This window comes from Falco peregrinus, chromosome 7, assembly GCF_023634155.1.
Source record: "Falco peregrinus isolate bFalPer1 chromosome 7, bFalPer1.pri, whole genome shotgun sequence".
NCBI classification, from domain to species: domain Eukaryota; kingdom Metazoa; phylum Chordata; class Aves; order Falconiformes; family Falconidae; genus Falco; species Falco peregrinus.
Window position 1 is genome coordinate 81,983,595 of NC_073727.1, and position 19,777 is coordinate 82,003,371.

General features: G+C 39.1%; 1 long non-coding RNA gene across 1 annotated transcript in view; it reads left to right on the plus strand.

The window, feature by feature from the left end:
• The window catches only part of LOC106112326 (uncharacterized), a 39,439-nt gene extending 26,618 nt beyond the window's left edge, over positions 1–12,821 (plus strand). Inside the window, exons 5-7 of the long non-coding RNA XR_008748226.1 lie at positions 1,388–1,594; positions 10,253–10,389; positions 11,004–12,821. This is a non-coding gene — a long non-coding RNA (uncharacterized LOC106112326). The remainder of the gene's footprint in view (positions 1–1,387; positions 1,595–10,252; positions 10,390–11,003) is intronic.
• The last annotated feature ends 6,956 nt before the right edge of the window (positions 12,822–19,777 follow it).

The following is a 19,777-nucleotide window of genomic DNA, read 5'->3' on the forward strand; positions in this document are numbered from 1 at the left end:
CAGAGGATTTCATAACTGTTCCATGGCCATGAGTGAATATTCTGAAGCTATTAAATAATGCATTTTTACACTGATATTATGTCAGGTAGTCCTAGTTTTTGTGACATTTTCCATTCTAAGTGTCTAGAACTCTAAAACCACTGTATATAATTACATAATTATTTGTGTATAAAATGTTGTGAACACTATGTTGCCCACAACTCTGTTTAAACCTGGGGAAATGCAGACAAATAATTAAAAAATCTTTTGCTGTAACCCTTTGTTTCAATGTGTTGATAATTTGACTATAATTTTTATGTTATCTTTTATTTTCACAATATCAATTTATACTAAACTCTAATTTATTGTATATCAAACTATTTTCTTGGAACCTCTGTTACCAAGATCTCTGACTGAAATAATGTATTTTTAATATTTTTTATAGAAAAGAAATTGCATCTTTCAGAATGTGAAGCTCTGAAAACTATCCCGATGCATAAAGTGCCTTTCAGTGGACAGGTGCTTCAATTCAAGTAATTTCTGTCTGTAGTGTGACAGGCTTGCAGTAACGGGATTCCTTGTCTGGTCTAATTTGAAACCCCAGAGTTAACCATGAAAACCACAGGAAACAAGACTTAATTTGACTATGTGACCTTGCACCTTGATCTAGATCAGTTGTGTTATGGTTTCTGAAACCCCAATCAGTTTATTTAACAGCCACCCTGTAATAAGCACCTAGTAAACAATACCTCTGCCTCAGTCTACCTATTTTTATTTTGAAGGCAAGAGTTGTGAAGATATGGAATGGAAACTAAAAAAACAGTAAAGCAAATACACAACTAGATGGGAAATAGCAAACACGCTGTCACACAAGCCAGATGGCTTATCCTGTTTTGATAGCAACTCATACATCTAATTTAAATGCAGAATAACTACCTACAGAGTTACGCTATGTATTGCTAGTTGAGAATTGTTTTCACAGTTTTACAAAGAAAGCTCCTTCGTATTTCTTATTCCACAGGAATAGATGTGTTCTCTTGTAAACAAGGTGTTTTCTGTTCTTTTTCTAATCTAATGCTAAGAATCTTAATATATTTAATCCTCACTTGATTTATTCATCTGCCTGATTGGTTAAACTGTGATCACACATGTAGGTGTCTTTGGGATGTGCTTTCTCTTGGTGTTTTATGAACTTGCAATCCTCTGTGCTGGATACTTATCAGAAGTAGTCATCTTAGTTAGGACTGTATTCAATTATAGGGCTGTTGTGTTTTACCTTCCCTATTTGTGTAAGGTGATTTCATCCAGAATGTTATTTGGCTTGTCCATTATCATGCAAAATAGTATTTCCAAATAACTTTCTTATTTTCTTATCTATAATTTGCTTTCTTGTGGCCCTTTCTGACAGCTTCAAAATTTCCTGATTTGAATTCCCATGGACTGACTCTCCCTTCAGCATAAGAACAGGACAACTTGGACAATATATCTAAGTATTTTGAAGCTGCTGGGATTGCTGATACTAGCTTTCTTTCCCCCAAGCTCAGCTTTACCTCCCCGTCTTGCCATCACTTCAGCAATCTTCTTTCCTTTGGACATCTTGCAGAGCAAGCATCCTGTGAGTAATATGGGGCTTTGTGTTCCTCTAATGCTGCTCCTCTTATCCTATTTCTTATCCTATTTCTCCACCCTGGAAGACTTCCAATAGTACAGCTCTGCCTCTAGCATGGCAGTTGTCATGATACTTAAAGAGTAGAGAGGTTACATTTTAGCTCCTTATACTTGTAAACGAGGCTATCTTTGCTGCACTTCTTTGTAGATTTTTTTAAATACAAGGAAACTTTTGCAGGCTCTGGAAGTCGTTATACAAAGGGGTAGACTCCACGGGCTTCTGCAGTACAAGCAGGTTGCCTGTATGCCAATGAAAGGTGAGATATGGGGACACAAAAATGATAATTGCCAGGCATAAATCTCTGTACTTCAAGAGCTATAATCTTGCAAGTTCTTGAACTCCCAGACCTTCTGATAGCTGCAAATAAAGGTTTTGACACTACTTTTAACATCCAACCCTGAGAAGGGGTAATTATCAGGAGCACAAAGGAAAATGCACATATATGGGTGCTGTAACTGAAATATAAGGGTATGAGCATTTTTGCAGCTGTCTTCAATGATAATCTAAACTGATGCAATGAAATGTATGCACAGATGAATCGTTAAACCAGTCCCTGGCACATTTTGAACTGAGTGAACTAGTAGCCTCCTGAGCAGCTCCACAGCACAGGCTGGCCCATGCCAACCAGCAGTTTGGAAGTGGCCGCTCTGTTTTGGAGGCTGAGAAAAATGAACAGAACAGGCACAGCCAGTCAAAGCTGGTTGGCCTGGGGATTAGTGAGTGGACCTTGGGACTGGTGCCTTTACTTGTATAGACATAACCATCTTGTCTGCGGAGTGCTTGGGTATGCATTGCAGAACTGCAGCTGGACTAAATCCCCGGGGAGGGGTGGGGGAGTGGGGTCTGACAACCCCAATAGATGCAGTTTAGCTTTTTCACGGTAGAAGCACCTGAAATGGGCACGAGAGGGCAGTGCCTGAGAGCCAGGCTTTTTGCAGTTATAGTCCATATACAGTTAACAAGTAGGATCTGCATGAAGGGGCAGGGAGTGGACTTCATAGAGAGTCCCAGTATTTGGGCAATGAGCACTAGGAACCTCAGGGACAAGTCACCACAGAGAGTTCAGAAAACATCTGTAGTACTACACAGAGAGGGAGCTTTTGGGTTAACTGCTGGCTGGTAGTAGGACTAGCACTGTAATTTTTCTTGCTTCATAAGATTTTTACTCTGTTTAAAAGGAAAAAACCCACCCTTTATGGACCACAGTAAACAGAGATTCAACCAGATTCCCCTGTAAACAGTGACAAGGAGACAGCAAAGATAGCCAAGAAGGTGTGTCATACTGGCTAACTATACAAACCAAAATGGGAAGCACTATAATTTCAGGCATTATACCTTCTACATGGCTATTTCACCTCTGTTACCCTTTGCACCTAGGTAGAACAGGATTTGCTTTCAGTTTAGCACTACAGACCTTATGACCATGATCACCCATTTTCCTTAATTTCTTTTCCTTCTTTGTTCTTGGAAATATGTGCAAAGTACTGCTTATCAGTCAGGATCTTAGGTGATAGAACAAGAGGAAATGGCCTCAGGTTATGCTAGGGGAGGGTCAGGTTGGTATTAAGAAAAATTTCTTCCCCAGAAGTGTTGTCAAGCATTGGAACAGGCTGCCCAGGAACGTGGCTGAGTCACCATCCCTGGAGGTATTTAAAAGACGTGTAGATGTTGCACCTGGGGACATGGTTTAGTGGTGGACTTGGCAGTGCCAGGTTAATGGTTGGACCCAATAATCTTAAAGGTCTTTTCCAACGATTCTATGATTCTTTCCTGTGCAGCAGTAAGAAGCACAATGAAACTACAACCATCAGTGGAAGAAAGCTGTGTGCTGTCCAGGAAAGATAAGATTAAATTGGTGGGGTTGAGAATTACCATGTTAGTAACGAACAGTGTAATAAAGGTTAGATTGATGAAAACAAAAAGGATTTTGGTCAGTTGTGTATGGGAAGGATTGCAAAAGAGATTTCACTGGGGCCACCGTTGATGTACTGCCACAGATCCTATAGACAGGTGAATAGAGATCGCTGTATGTAGCAAATTCTTATTACTGGGATTGCAATTTTTCAGGTATATGCTGGAGGACATGTATAAATAATAATGAAAAGGCTCAGTTGTTACACAGCCACATGTACAGGTATAATAAGCATAATGGAATAACAACCATAACTGGGATATAGGCTCCTGTACCGTGATGGGTTGAGCTGATGGCTGAGTTAGTAAAAATTGGACAACATTCAGTAGTGCAAAATGCAAGGCCAAGGATTAAGCAGTAGTTTCTAGAGTTTCTTCAGTAAATTACCTCACCTGTTGGAACAATAAACCAAGAAAAAAATATTGATAGCTGGTAGCTATCCTGTGACAGACTGATGCGATACAGCCATATAAAAAGAAAACATATCCTCAAGGACAGGGAAGTACTAAAGAGTACTCCAGCAAGAGTTTACCTGGAGTGTAATTTACATCTGGTTACACAAGTGAATTAAACGTGCTGAAAATCAGAGAAAGACTCCAAGATAATTAGGGTAAAGAAAGGTTATGAAACGATCAGAGGGCTGGAGCACCTCTTCTATGAGGACAGGCTGAGAGAGTTGGGGTTGTTCAGCCTGGAGAAGAGGAGGCTCTGCGGAGACCTTAGTACAGCCTCCCAGTACTTAAAGGGGGTTTATGAGAAAGATGGAGATTTTTTACCAGGGCCAGTAGTGACAGAACAAGGAGTAACTGTTTTAAACTAAAGGAGGGTAGGTTTACGTTAGATATAAGGAAGAAGTTCCTTATGATGAGGGTGGTGAGACACTGGAACAGGTTACTCAGAGAAGTTGTGGATGCCCCATCCCTGGGAGTGCTCAAAGCCAGGTTGGATGGGGCTTAGAGCAACCTGGTCTGGTGGGAGGTGTCCCTGCCCATGGCAGGGGAGTTGGACTACATGACCTTTAATGGTTACTTCCAACCCAAACCACTCTGTGATTCTGTCTTCTGAGAGGAACTCGACTTTCACAGTCCAACAAAATGTTGCGTGTCTATAATATTGCATGTTATTACACCAGATAAAAGCTATTTGAACTAATAGCCACTGCTGGCACCAGAACAAATGGATATAAACTGGCCATTAATAAATTTATCCTGAAAAGAAGGTTTCTAAGCATCAAAGCAACACCATTTTTGAACAGCTTTTCTAATTCCAGCACAATATATAATGTGGTTAAACAGCATGATCGCAACCTGGATTAAATGATGTGACCAAAATAGCAGAATTCTGATGCTTTCCTGTGGCTTGAGGGAAACATTATACAAAGTTTTGGGCAATAGAGGTATAGATCCGATATCTATAGATAAAATTTCTGAATTCACTGCACACTGGAAAACACATTTGCTGTTGCTGATTTTTTCTTGCCTCAATGCTTAGTTTCTGTGCCTGTTGTTTGTGAACAAGGTTTTGTGAACTTGACTATACATTGTTTTGCTGCTGTTTAGATATTTACATCTCGGTCATTAAATATACATTAATCCTTTTAACAATATAAATAAAATATTTTATTATTTCAGTAATTTGATCTTTGCATTATATTGTTAATCTTTCAGTCATATTGTTACATTTCAGTTTGGCGTGCTGATGTGTAATGTCCATTCCCCTCTCTTCTTAGGGTTTTATTGGTTGCTATAGTTACTGGCCATTGCTCCTCTCATGCCATTTATGTAGGCTAAATTCTTAGTGCCCCTACATCTGTTATGACATACCTCTTGTTGTTTCTGTTTTGTGGGATGGTAAGGTACCCAATTTGTTATGAGGAAGACTTCCAAAGAGGTAAGGATCGCTTGTCTGCTTATTTGCATGACAGTCTGGACTCACAGGGCTGAATCCCTCCCTGCACTGCCTCATCTTTTAAATCCACATCAACAATAATCCAGCAAGGTCTTGTACATGCCGTAACAGTCTATCTTGATATTTATTATTAATCTATTAAAACATTTGGCTCTTTTCACACACAGTTGGGATACCAATTAAAAGTCCAGAAAAACTATACAAAGTTTCTCATGTAATTAGACATTTCAGGGCATGCTATTAAGCCATCTGTTCGCCTGATTGACTGAGTATGACTGAGAAATGAGATGTTTCCTTTTGTACTTGGGGTTCCATCTGCCTTGATTCTATATTTGATTAAAGCAGTGTGGGGGCTGAATTTATTTATAATGGTCTTAATTTGTGTAGTCGGTTAAGTATGGTTTATTGGGTAGGATGTTAAACTATTTAGCATTTGAGATGCCCTTTTTTGTTTCAGTGCAAGTAACTCTCTTGAATTTTTTTGTAAGAGAATCTTCATTGCTTTTTCTTGTTTATACTCCCTCATCACCTGGTTTTTTTTCCTTTTCTACCAGTAATCCAATTTTGCCGTGGAGTAAATTGTTACAAATAGAAAGGAATCATTGACATTTAATGTATTTTGAATGTGGCTAGTAAAGCCAGGCAGATCTGAGCAGTACAGCAAAACATATGCTGTAAAGTTATGAGAATTGGCTTACTGTCTCCTCTGTAACATCTGTGCGGTCCCACTGAAGGCAACTTAGAATATGTCAGAATGCCACACAACGTGGAGATACCCACATTAATGTTTAATTTAAGTATTTCTGCTATTCTGCTAGCCGTGATGTGTCAAAACCATTAGGAGGAGAGTTCATTCCCTTTGTATCGGTGCAGCTTGTGGGCTACACTTTTCCCCCTAAGTGCCTCTAAATCCTGACAGAGAATTGACATGCAGCAATACTTTTGTTTAACATTTCTGATTGATTCAGCTAGATTTTTGCACTAGCACAATACATATTTAAAACCTAAATCTGTCTCTAAATTTGTGCAAAAAAGATCGTAAGCTCTGCATATAGCAAAGTATCCACAAATCTGTGCCAAGCCAAGCCATCTGGTCATTCGGCTTTGGTTACAGCACTGTGTTTTGTAACATCTACTGTGCTTTGACGTTTCATCCACTTTAGGTGCAGCAGCAGGTACAGTTATAGCAATATTCAAACAACACATTCATTCAGTCAGTCAAATGCAATATTCTATGAAGATTTAAACCTGAAATATGAGTTCATAATACACTGTTGCTGCACACTTAGCACTGGTAATGTCATTGCTCTAGCATCACCCTTAGGCATGTAATCCCTGGAACCTGCCCAGGCTGGATGCCTTCCTGTTGATTTTAGGAATGGCTATCAAAATCCATAAATAGATTTTAAAAAGTATTTTAAGATAACTGTAGGCACTTAGGGTAGGATCATCTCAGCAAAATTTAGACAAAGTTAGTTATCAAGGAGTGAATTAGTTACCTTTGGCTCCCTTTAGTGTCAATAGAGAATAACAGGAATTTCCAACTTGCAATTATTTTCCCTGACTTAGTGAAGATGTATAATTAGGTAACTCATTTGGAATTAGATGAATCACCTAGGAGTCCATATCTCTCATCGCTATGAAGAGCTCAACCTTGACTTCTCTAACTTCTAGCACCCTGAAGTTAACTTCATACCTTGCTCAATGTGTGTTTCCCTGGCCTGCAATGTGACAAACTCCTCATTTTACATGTACTAGTAGCTGAGCCTAGAGATGTCCTTCCTCTTTCCTGAGGAGAAAAGGCATGTGTTTTTCTACAAAGAAAATATAAGTGCAGCCACTATGACTGTGATGCTACAGCTCTTCATGATGCACACCACAGTGAACATAGGTAATACAGCCATCTGGAATTTGTTACCTACTGAGAAGGAGATGTGCATACATTTGGGCATAACTGGAAAAATAATTTAACTTACCATTGGGCATAATTGGAAAGAAAATTTAACTTCCTTTTTAAAGCATTATCCCTGGAATAAAGAGTATTTATGTATTTATGTATTTATTTATTTTAAGTGACTGAAGTTGCTTAAGGAACACAAGCTATTAAAACTTTGACAGATGTTTTACTCTGGTGAAATGTGAAACTGTCAATTTTAACCCAAATAACATAGAGCTAGATTGAGCATGTCAGAACTTTTTGTTACAATACTTTTGCAGACTGAAACATTTATATTTTTTCCCTTCAGGAAGTACTTTGTTTCAAAATTGTAATTGTTCTACAATCAGAATACTGGAAATAGGAACTCTGATGGATTTTTTTTTTTCTTTCCCCCTAGAATAGTTCTTTCACAAAGTATCTGAAAGCATCAAGATTTGGGGAGAAATTTAATCATCCAAGAACTGGAATTTTCATCCTCATAGGAGCTCTATTTAAAGGGTCATCTTGCAAAGGTGTTTTCAACTCGGGAATGGTCATGTTGGCTGTCTGCTCCCTTGATGATAATAAAGTGCATCAGTTCTCAGAGTTTTCATAAAGTGGAGGATGGTATATCACTGCAGATTATGTCATTACTAGATAGTAAAAATACTGGGACTATAGATGGTTTTATATAATTTCCTATGCTTTAAGACCTGGATCTTCCAGGTGTTACAGTAGTGCCTGTCCTGTCTCTAAATTTAATAATCATCAGGATTCCTTAGCCTGTTGCTTATCATTTTTCCTCCATTTTCTTGCTTCATAAGAATGCACATTGTGTTACAGAAGAACTGAAAAAGAGATGTGCACATGAAAGTCAAAGTTTGAAAAATGGCTACGCTACAAGCAGGATGGAGAAAGGTGAATTTTATGGCCCTCTTGGCTTTTCTAGGCCCTGGCAAAATATCTGGGCTACCCAGCCTCCACCCCAGTCTTGTTTATAAATACCTACAAGGAACAGGTTTTCCTATAATTGAGATTGAGCCACCAGAGATTTAGTAAAATCTGGTATTCAGTGGTGAGTGTCATTTTCCATTTCAATACTTTGCCTAGAGTCACAACGGTTCCTTTGTCTCTCAGCATCTAAATGAAGGTCAGGTTTTTATCGTATGCAAAAATTCCTTAGTGATACCTGCTGGTTTGTGTGCTGCAGAGGAGGTTACAGGAGATCACTACAGCTTGATCTGGCTGCAAGAACCTGTGAAAAGTTTAATGCTGTTTTCAGTGACTATCCTGTCCATGGGATTGCTCCTCCTGCCCCTTCCCGAGAAGAGGGAACTGCATATAATGTCCTTTGTCCCCACTCTGGCACACTCCCGAAGCGCTGTGTCCCACACACCTCGGCCTGTGGAGCTGTGAACAGCCTGGGTGACGGGTGCCTGTTGCAGTTTCCCGCAGGGATGGGTCTGGGCTGAAGCAGCAGTAGCCACAAATGGGGTGCTCCTGCTTTGGGGAGTAGTTGTCCAAAAGACACTTGGGGAGCTTCTGCATTAGTGGGGTTAGTAGTGTTTGGTTTCGTGGGGTTTTTAAATCTTGTTTTACAGGAGGCAGGAATGAGAATGGATATGTGAAAGCTCTCCTCTTAAGCACAATATTTTAGACTCTGTGTTCGAGCTGTATTTTAATCAAATACAGAAAGGGTTTGTCGTACAGACTGAATGTAAGGGATATTTTAACAGGCAGAAAGAAGGATGAGGGAGAGTTTAGCAAACTAATATAGGCCTGGAAAATAAGATTTGATGACCTTTTAATCACTGGCTTTCTCAGTATGTAGAGGAAGGTCATTTATTTTCCCAGTGCTTCAGTTTCATTCTGTACTGTGGGGATAATAACACTACCTGAAATAAGCCTCATAGGGAGAAATGTTAAATACTGACACTTGCTTAAAGGTTTTGATCAAAGAATCACACTAGCTATTTACTTTGGGCATGTAAATGCTATGTGTAGATACAGAAATTCAAAGTAAAATAGGTCATCAAATCATGACAAGGTAAGGAACTCCTCTCGGGCTCTGACCAGAGGGTACCAGAGGACCTGTGGTATTTTATGAAACATCTGTTCCGTGCGCTAAAAGAACACTGGACATTAAAAAGCCTTTGACAATCTTCAGATGAAAAGACGAGTTATCACCTTTAAATCTGACATTATGGATAATTACATTTTCCTCCCTTAATCTCCCTGTTGTCCCAATTAGGGATGCTATTTCTCACTCCCTCTCCCAAAGTGTGGCGCAATGCCACTATGCATTATTGAACAGCTGCTTTACTTGACCCCAGAGGTGACTGCTTCTTGGCAGTGGATGAAACAAGCCACAGATTCCTTGACTACATCACAGAGATATTGTGACTAGCTTAATTAGGTAATGCTCAAGAAGTATTGTGAGATACTTGGATTAAAAGCATTATGCAAGGCCAAATTAATTATGAGTAATAATACAATCTTGATCTAAAGATTAATTTGAATAAGGGATAAAATAATAACAGAATCTCTGAGTCATGTACAGAGTGCTTTGCTTCTCCATATAAAATATCTCCCACATCATTTAAAATGTTTCGGTGGAGCAGAGCAGGGCAGTGCTGCTCAGAAGTGACAGGAATAGACACTTGCCAGATGTGACTCATCGCTGAACTCCAGCACTCATTTCTTCATTCACGTTTCAAGCACAAGACACCCTGTTCTCTATGACAGAGTTGCCTACAGATGCCTTAATGGGACATGAAATGTTGAACCCGCCAGACAAGGGGTGGTGGGTGGTGGGTATTTGGCTTTGTTTTTAAAGTTTGGGGGATTATCTTCATTCCCTGTGCAGATCTGTGGTGACATGGCACAACCATTCTTGTCCCTGGGTGAAATCCTGGCATTTCTGAAATCAAGGAAACATCCCCTTTGACTTCAGCATCATCAGGATTTCCACCACGTACGTGTTCCAGTGCTGTATTCTTTCAGGTAAGGAAACATGGAAATGCTGGAAATGATGTGATTTTATGTAGCCATGTAGTCAATTTCCCTACGAAAATGAAAAATCAGACCGAACTGAACTGACTGATGGTTAAATTTGTCTTAACAGCTGAGTAGCCATCACTGCAGCTTTTTGCTTGGTAAGATTTATACGTTTTGCGGATATCTAGAAAGTCTGGTATCAGATCTATTTTAATGAAATTTGAACACATGGAGATTGGTTTTCTAAGTCTAAACTTTTTATATTGTTGGGGTAGATTCTTTTGATTAAATACACATATCTACAGTATATTTAAGACATCTGCTCTAGGATGAACTGGGTTGCTCCCTAGATCTGTGCTGACTCTAAGAGGAGTCTACAGTAACTAACTACATTTAGCCACATCAATTTTATAATTTTATACTTACTTTTTAGTAAATGCTTTAGGATTTTAATGAAAAAAGGCTGCAATATTGAATTATTTAATGTTACTGAGCTAGTTACTACAGAAATGTGAGCACAGAATTATATTTTAACTTTAGAAGCAGTGTATCTCTGCAAACTTCTCACTTTGATTACTACCTAATGAAATATTTGAACTGAATAGCCATTTTCTTTTCAGGTATTGGACAAATATCTCTTAACAACTACTCTTCACACGAACTCCACTTACAAGGCCAGATTTCCATATGCAGACTTCCTTGTTATGTAAAACCTGAGCTGACTGACTAAAGCCGAGCATATAAATGCCATCCTGAATATTTATTTCTAGGCCTTTTTTTTTTTTTTGTTTACTTCTGTGTTTCATTATAATGAGATACATGGGTTTGTGTATTGGGAATTATAATTACTTGTGTCCATAGAGCAGCTCAACGGAGAGTATAATTATTGCTCAAATATTGGCTTAAGGCAAGAATTAGACTAGAAAGTCTGACATGGTCATGACTCTTACATTTTAATTTGTTCACCTCCTGGTAGCACCTAACAAGATCACCTATGCCTGTCCTAATATCTCAATACACAGAGATTAAACTTCTTCTCCTATACCCCTTTTTGTGAGGAAGATAGTCATACCCGAGAAAGAAGTTCACCTTCCTCACAAACGCACAGAGCTGTCTGAATTGCCACCTGGTGCAGTACGGGGATGGCACACAGGGCAGCAGAAATGTCTCAGGCCACAAAGACATGACAGACAGTGCTGGGTGGACAGGGATGGAGGGCATTCTCATTTTGGGGAGAATTCCAGCAATGTTTTGGGACAAGCTATGTATCTGCCACAGCTGGGGAGATCTATTCAGGCTGGAGGTGACATATCCATTGCTCATGAGCTACACGTAGATTAAGGATCAGTTGGATGTGGCCGCTGAGGACTTCTTCAAGACAGGGGCTACAGCAGGGATGGCCAGAGAGCCTGCACCACATGCCCTCTGTAGGCACTGTGCATGCCCATCTATTCCCAGATGCAGCTTGGTCCAGAATTCAAAAGCACTTTTAGCACAGGAAGACACTGGACTGCCCCTTACTCACCTGTGGAAGAGGAGCAGAGAAAGGCTGCTGCCCAGCACAGGTACCTGCTCCTTTGCTAATACAACTGTGCACCACTGACACTTCTGGTTTCTTGTATTTTCTGTCTGTTGCACAGTTTAATTTCCTGAGAACTCTCATGCTTCAGTACCACAAAAGTCTCCAGGCTTTAACACAGCATACCTGGTAAGGTGTTATGGTTTGTGCTATATGTTGGACTAAACCAAAAAAATCAAGCCCTATCAAGCAATAAAAACCTAAAACATCTCTTCTTTGCCTATTATCACTGAATTCTGGGCCTCCAAGTCACTGAAAAATATGTGGTACTCAGGCTTTCCTGGGCTGGATTACTCTGAGTTTGCATGAAGATTTTCCTCCACAGCAGAGGCATGGCCATCTCCTCAGAGATACATTGCAGGGCATGTATGCAGAAGCTTGTTCGGGGAACTACAGACCTAGCTACAATGCTAGAGTTGGCCAAAATTTCTCCATAAGGCCTTGGTAAAGTACATGAGCCTACACAGAGACGCCCATCCCGCTCTCCATGCTACAACTGGGTGAATAGAGGAGCTGCTTACAAAACAATAATAATTTTCCAGAAATTTATCTCCGTTACAGAAATGCTGGAAGTGGTTAAGAGGTGACTGAGTGAACCAGTTGTAAACATCATTCGTTCTGTTTTAAATGTCTCTTAGTAATAAATGTTCACAAACAAGCACAAATTAAGTTCATTCTGCATATTTTAAATTCATTGTACCTGTTTTATTTATGTCTTATGTCTCACTATATGATTTTAAGTGGTTTTATAAAATTGCTTTAAAAGAGATGATTCTGTAGAATTTGTATACACTTGATATATATCTTTGCAATGATTTGGTTTTGTGCATCCTTTCATTTACAGAATAAAGACTGCTTAAACTTTTATTAAGACAACTCAAGTAATTTCCTTCTAACAAAGTGAATGAAAAACACATCATTAAAAGAAGATTTAAAGATGAGAAAAAATCTTTTTCATGACAGCACAACTCTTGAATAATAATTTCAGCTCTGACAGTAACCTCTTAGTTATTTAATGAAATCTTACTAAGCAGCATTTTATCCCGTATGTGTCAAGATGTTTTGGTGAAAGAACTTTGGTCCCAACATGTGCTTTGGGGGCAAGAGGCACTGGAAAACGTTTTTTGAAAAGAATATAAGTAAATACAAAAAATTAAAAAATTTCAAATAATAAAAAAGCAGGGCATTTCAAACAATTTTTTCAGTTGTCTTTGAAGGTAGCTTCGGTGGTAATAACAGCAGTTCTTCGCTCTCTGTCAAGCCATGCATGTGTGCAGGCAAAAGTGCGTCACTGTCCTTTCCTTCACCACCCGCTTGTTATGACCATTTGTGCTGATATACAACCCGTCTCCTCAGCTCTCTCCCCAGCATCACTAGCTGTGACCCAGCTGCATCTCTTCACCCGCCTGCCATGTTCACCCCAAGCCCTTCTTTGCCATCACACCAGCCCCCCGCTCGGCCAGCAAGCTGGAGTCCAGCGGTGCACAGTGGAAGTGCACACCCCCCCATACCCTAACACCTTGGCACAGGACTGGTGTCAGGACAGCTTGGGATGCCCATGGCTGCCATGGTGCATGGCAGTGAGCCATCCTCTGGGATGATGCCCCTTCCGTGCAAATGCTCAGGTCAGCATCTTTGCAGCTGCTGCTCTGAGGTACCACTGCCCTGTCAGCCATTCCCCTACCCCAGCAGGGCAAGGCCTCCAGTAATGCACTGGGCCACTGACGCTGCAATTCCTCTCACCTAAGCCCAGCTTTCTAAAGGTTAGAGATCTGGATACCGGTCTGTTCCCTTTCCAGCTAATAGAAGGAGACAGGAACAGCTGCTGTCAGAGCCAAAGCTCCAGGTGGACCTCACTCCTCTCCAAAGGTGTCTGTCCTCCACCTACAAGGACATCACTTGGCTAACACTAACTGCATGTGGCATTGCCAGGTCTTGAGAGATCACAGAGACAGAGCCTGACCTTAATGTGCAACATAATGATTTTAGCATTAACAGAACTATTCTCAGCAAGCAAGGTGCTCTACATAAGATCTGCACGTGGTCCTCCCAGCATCTGGTCCTATTATTTCAAATTTCTTTTTCAGATTATAAAATACAAGAGCAATACAAACAAAAAGTGTTCCCAATGATGAAGAAATGTTGTTAGAAGCTAATAAAGTAACTTTCTAAACCATTTTATACCAGCTTGCCAATAGCCCAAGCCCAGACTGAGCTAACTCAAAAGGACTATAAATACTGAATTCTGAAAATTAACAAAATAAATAAAACCACACTAACATTAGCCAAACAAAATTAAAGGTGGAACCAAGAAAAGTAGAAGCAGATTGTTCGCATTTCTCAAAGATTATGGCTGGAAATATATTATGCCTATAAGTACAAAGGGGAAATTGAAATTGGTAGTATTTGTAGATCAGCACATTTAAAGTAATATTACGTAAGTAATTTCATTGAGTATTGATCTACTTAAAAGCCATATAGCATAGAAGAACAGTGCTCTTGTTACATGAAGTGCTTCATAATAAATAAGCAAACTACTGAGTAAATCCATCTCATTCATAACCTGCACAGAAGATGACAAAGATAATAATTGGGAAAAAACCATCAGCTAAATCTATCAGTGTTCATTATAAAGTTCTTCCTTAGTGCCAAATTAATCTTTCTCAAACTTTTTTCTCATGCCACTACACTTTGATTCTTCATGTTAAAAATGTATCTGAATAGAAGGGCGAAGACACATCTTTCATTTGCAAAGTCAAATTCATATCTTGCATTTGCAAATAAGAAATAATTTGAAATTTGATTAAATACATATCATCAAATGACATGCCTGGCACCAGGTTGTGATTGTGAAACCCTTCCAGTAGAGTGAATGATTTTTAAGCTCTCTCTTTTTTTTTTTTTTTTAAGAAAAAAATTACTGGCTTGCTTTCTAGCACTAGCATTTACTTTTAACAATACACTTTCTGAACCTTAATTTTTTTGTGATGGAGCTGTTTTGACTGATCTCACAGTTCTAAAAGTCAGTGAAAATCCTCTGTAACACTGAAGTGAAAGCCTTGATCAGGCATTGCTTTTTCTTTTTAAAGCTGAAACAAATATAGAAGCATGTCTCTTAGTACTTTTACATCAATCTTCTGCTCATGAACAATGAACTCAGGAGTGGAGGGAGAAGATGAGGGCTTTCTCTGGGACAGGAGAGAAAGGCAGGGGAAAAAAAGAATAAAACCTCCTATAGTTTCTACTTAAAAACCTTATAAGAACAGCTCTGCCTCCCCCTTTGTGTTTTGTGGATGGAGGGTTTTGAGCTGATTAGTGACAGAGGTGGGTTAGCATAAGGACCATTTATTAAAATGAGGAAAAATAGCTTTTCAGGTCAAATGCTTCCACATCCTTTGCCTTTTCCAGTGGTTAATCAGTACTGTCTTCTGAGACATGACTATTCTGATTCCTGTTGGAAAGAAGATTATTGCTGTAAAAATGTTCAAAAGACAAAGATTTCAGAGTATATATTATCAATTTGTATGAGTCAAATATTTGTTGGCAAAATCTCACTGGGATTTGCTTGATCCTGCAAAATGTAGTTTCCAGCTCTAGCTCAGCATACTCAGACCAGACATATACAACTCAGTCCCATGTATCAAAGTAAAGGTTTTTAGCGTGTTGCAAAACTCATCCCTAGTTGTTTCTGTTCCAGTAACTTTTCTGTATTTTTATTGTAGAAAGTTCCTGTTAGTTGATACAAAATTCCTTTCTCACACTGCACCCATCCCAGGAGATGTGAAATGTATTGTCTGAGTGTGAATCTGTATAGGCACACACACATAAATCCACACACATGCTCTAAGATGTAGACAGCATCAGTCGGCCTCCTAATGTCTACACCCGAACTTAAAAAGAGGGACTGTTCAACACAAGAACATGTAAATGCCCATACTGAACTGAAAAGGTGAGGATATTTTTTTAAAAAACATTCCTCTTATTGCGACCACCAACATAACTGACATAGCTCTCCTATCTATCATCAATTAATTTTATAATTGCTGTAGGTGAAAACTAGATTTAAGCCAAAGTCTTGGAGTCATGAAATTCCTGTTACCTACCACTTCAGTAAATAGCCAGCTTCATCAGTTCAGGCTTCAATTACACATGAGGAAAATATCAAAGAATCTAAAGATTTTCTTTGATCTGCTTATAAACATCTGGAGATCAGTGGCAAGAATCAAGGTACAGTAATATCACCAGTTGATTCAAACAAATTAAGCATCAGTGAAGAAAGTCATTGAAATGCCTGAAATTCCCAAAGTTCTTAGAAGACTGGATTTCTTCTAAGATATATTTTTATCAACTAACTAACTTGGCAGTGCTCAATAATGCTGAGAAGCTATTAAGCTAAGCGAATAATAAGCTAAGTGAATAAAGTTAGTAACTATCAGAAACTATCTGGTTTTTGTTAGTCAGCTTCTTGACAAGCAGTTGTAACCAGCAGCCCTGGTGTCCAACTGGGAAAACTCTTGGCTCGAGATAGATTCTTAGAGGAGAAATTTCAACATCAAAATAAAAAATGGTTTCCATGTAGCTTTAGAGTTTCATTTTGTTTCCTTAAATTATATAAGGGGGTGGAATTTTATTCTTTCATATACCAACCAGAAGGTAGGAAAATTTAGCAACAGCAGCCTGGATAGATGGTTACACATAACATACAGAGTATTGCAATAGGATGTGACATGCTGTGCGTTGCAAATGACATAAATCATTAAACACTCTAATGTTAAAGGCCCTTAAGTAATTTATGCAATTTACTGGCTAGTCCACAAGTCAGTATTTCAAGATTAATATTACACTATTCTGGGTTGTTGAACAAGGTTGGTGGTTGGCTCCCTTCTTTTTCCACCACCTTATTTTGTGTTTTTCGTTAGCAATATTACTTAATGCTTTATTGAACCTCCATTTGCCTGTTTTCTCACTATGTAGATATATTTCTGTTCCCTGTAGCCATGTACCTACAGAATAACATGCATAGTATTCTCTTTAAAATGTAGTGTCATTATGAATACTTGTTTAAGCACACAAAAATTGCTTGCATTCAGAGGCCAGTAAATATGGAGTTAAGCCAATCTCAGGTGCTATTGTCAAAGTCTCATTTTTCTACACAGGTTTGTACATTCATCGAGTTATATGATTGCAGCGTTCATAATGTCATTTCTGCTGGTTTTGTAACAGCATACACTCTACGTATCTTAGGAAAAAAAAAAGGGAAAATAAAGAGAGTTGCATTTTCTACTCATCCTTGTTCAGCACACAAAATGCTACTCTGAGCCACTTGAAGTTCAACCTGAAAATTTTAGCACTAAATGGTTATTAAAATACACACAGAACACAAAGGAGAATTCTATTAACTCAATTAAAATGGAAAGACAGATGTTAAGCACAAAAATTCCCACAAATTACTGAAAATTCCTTTAACATCCTCCTGTCCTATAAGGTAGCTATGAAAATAGATTGCCTCTTTGTTGGAGGAAATACCAAGCCAAATGCTATTACTGCACCCTCTCATTTTAAAAGAAGTTGCACAATGTCAAAATGTTTTATTCCTATAATTTATCTGACATTTTATTTTCAGCATGCCTCTTTCTGTGTAAAGAGATTTGTTTTCATGAAATGAATGGAAAGAAAGAGGACAGTAAGATTAAAAAATGGAAGTCAGGGCAAAAATAAACCATCTGTAGTCATGCATCTCCCTGTAAAAATGCCAGATATCCTTGACACTGGGATAACTGGCTGCTTTGCGTGACAAAGGGCATAGAGGAGGCATTAGCTCACTCAGAAAAGGCTTTCATTGGTGATACCCAGACTTATGGGGTCCTTGCAGCAGGAAGCCCACCTGGAGACATCTCTGCATCCCCTGACCTGGTCACTCTTGTCGCATCAAATCTCTGAGGATGTGACCAGCACGATGTGCCTTGTCCTGCTTGTTTAGACAGGTAGGACAGGAACAGCATGTCTCACCTGAAGCTGGTGCAAGCAGTGTTTGTCTCTTTTATATCATAATTCCCTTGCATCACCCACTGATTCAAAGAATGCAATTAGACTCACCCTAAATGCGAGATCGCTTTGTATTACCTCCATGAGCGATGCTATTGTAGTGTAAATTACTGTCAGTGAATAGAGCATGGATAAAGAGAGGCATTTTTCTGGTGTGCATTCCTCTTTTAATAGTAATAAGCAAAATCACTTCTCTTCTTAGACAGGCTGGGGAATACAAGCAACTGCAACTGTTCATTAGCTCATTTACACAAGTACGTTTTGCTAAATAGTCACATATTCTTGTATCCTCACTGCAGGAACAAGACAAGATTGCTGAAGCTCAAAAGAAACAAAGACAAGCCCAGGGGGACTGCAGATATTTATTTAATCACAGGACCATTTACCTGATTTTCTTAAGGTATTTGCTTCTTGAATTCAAACCCATCCATAATAAGGACTGAGCAATTCACCAAACTTCGAGAATTAGACATCAAAAGAAGCCCGTTTTATCTGATTAAAATGAAAGAAAAATTTTGCAGTCTCTGGCACATTAAAAGATAAAAATCCTCCCCTCCTTTGCCCTCCTTCACACGCTTACACCTTGTCTCCAGGATCACATCACATGAGAAAGAAACTTGTCAATTATCAAAACTTTTAACACCAAGACCGGGATTAGACAGAACACAGAAACATGTTTCAAAATTAATGCAGTAAAGAAATATGGCAGTAAGAAAGGCAGTCTTATGCTTCATTTTAGTATTTCCTCATTTTCGTTATTGGTTTGCAATATCAGCATCTCATTAGAGTCTAAGCTACAAAGAAAGCTTCAGGATAATAAATCTTGCCTTAGGCACCAACGTTTGACGGGAAAGGGACAATAATATTTTAAAGTCAGTGGAACTGTGTGTGGGCAGTAAGGAAGAGGGGCTTATCTGTAGATTTACTGTGAAACAAGTACGCTCCTTCAAGCTCTAAATCCCTCTCCTACTCACAATTAAAGGCATAGATAACTTCTTAATGTACAGCAGCTGACAGTTCAGATGATGGAAAGCCAATATCTTTCAGTCTCTGTTTACTTCTTACTCTGTACACAAAATTCAGCCGTATGCAGAATCCATTTGGGACAAAAAGAGCTTGACTAGCAGTGTAGAGATCATTTCCAGTATAAAACTGTTTCATCCATCAACTCTCTCCAGCAAGACGCGACTGGCTATTTCACTTGCAGGGCAGAGGAGGAGATACCGAAGGCGGAAGCAATCAGTTCAGTGAAAAAGGGAACACTCCTTTCAGGCAGAATTTCAGGCTTCTAAATGACTTCCTGAAAGCCTCTGCATGGCTTGTTGATGGTTATTTTGTTTGCTTATTTGTCCTCAGAAAGGTAATTGCCAGAAAACATGATTTCAACTTACGAGATTTTGTTCATAGGGAAAGCAGTGCAAAAGATGTGGGATATTAACAGGTACAATGAATGAAGTCTTGAAGACTTTTTTCAGTTTATACAAAACTCTAACCAAACCTGGCAGAAGCTTTAGCACTTCAGAAACCCCGGAATTTGGCCTGCTGTGTTTAGCTGTGAAGCTCTTACCTCCACTTATTAAACAGAGGTACAGTATTTATTTGTACATTTAAATTGAGTTTATTTCACAAGTAAAATTTATCCAACCCACCAACAAAGGTTGCCTTTAATGCTCATTACTGCTCGCTTCTAGCAGAGAAAGCTACGAAACAGATCCTGCTTGATCAAAAGCATCTTATGGCTCTCCTCAGCCTCTCTGGAGGCAGGGAGGC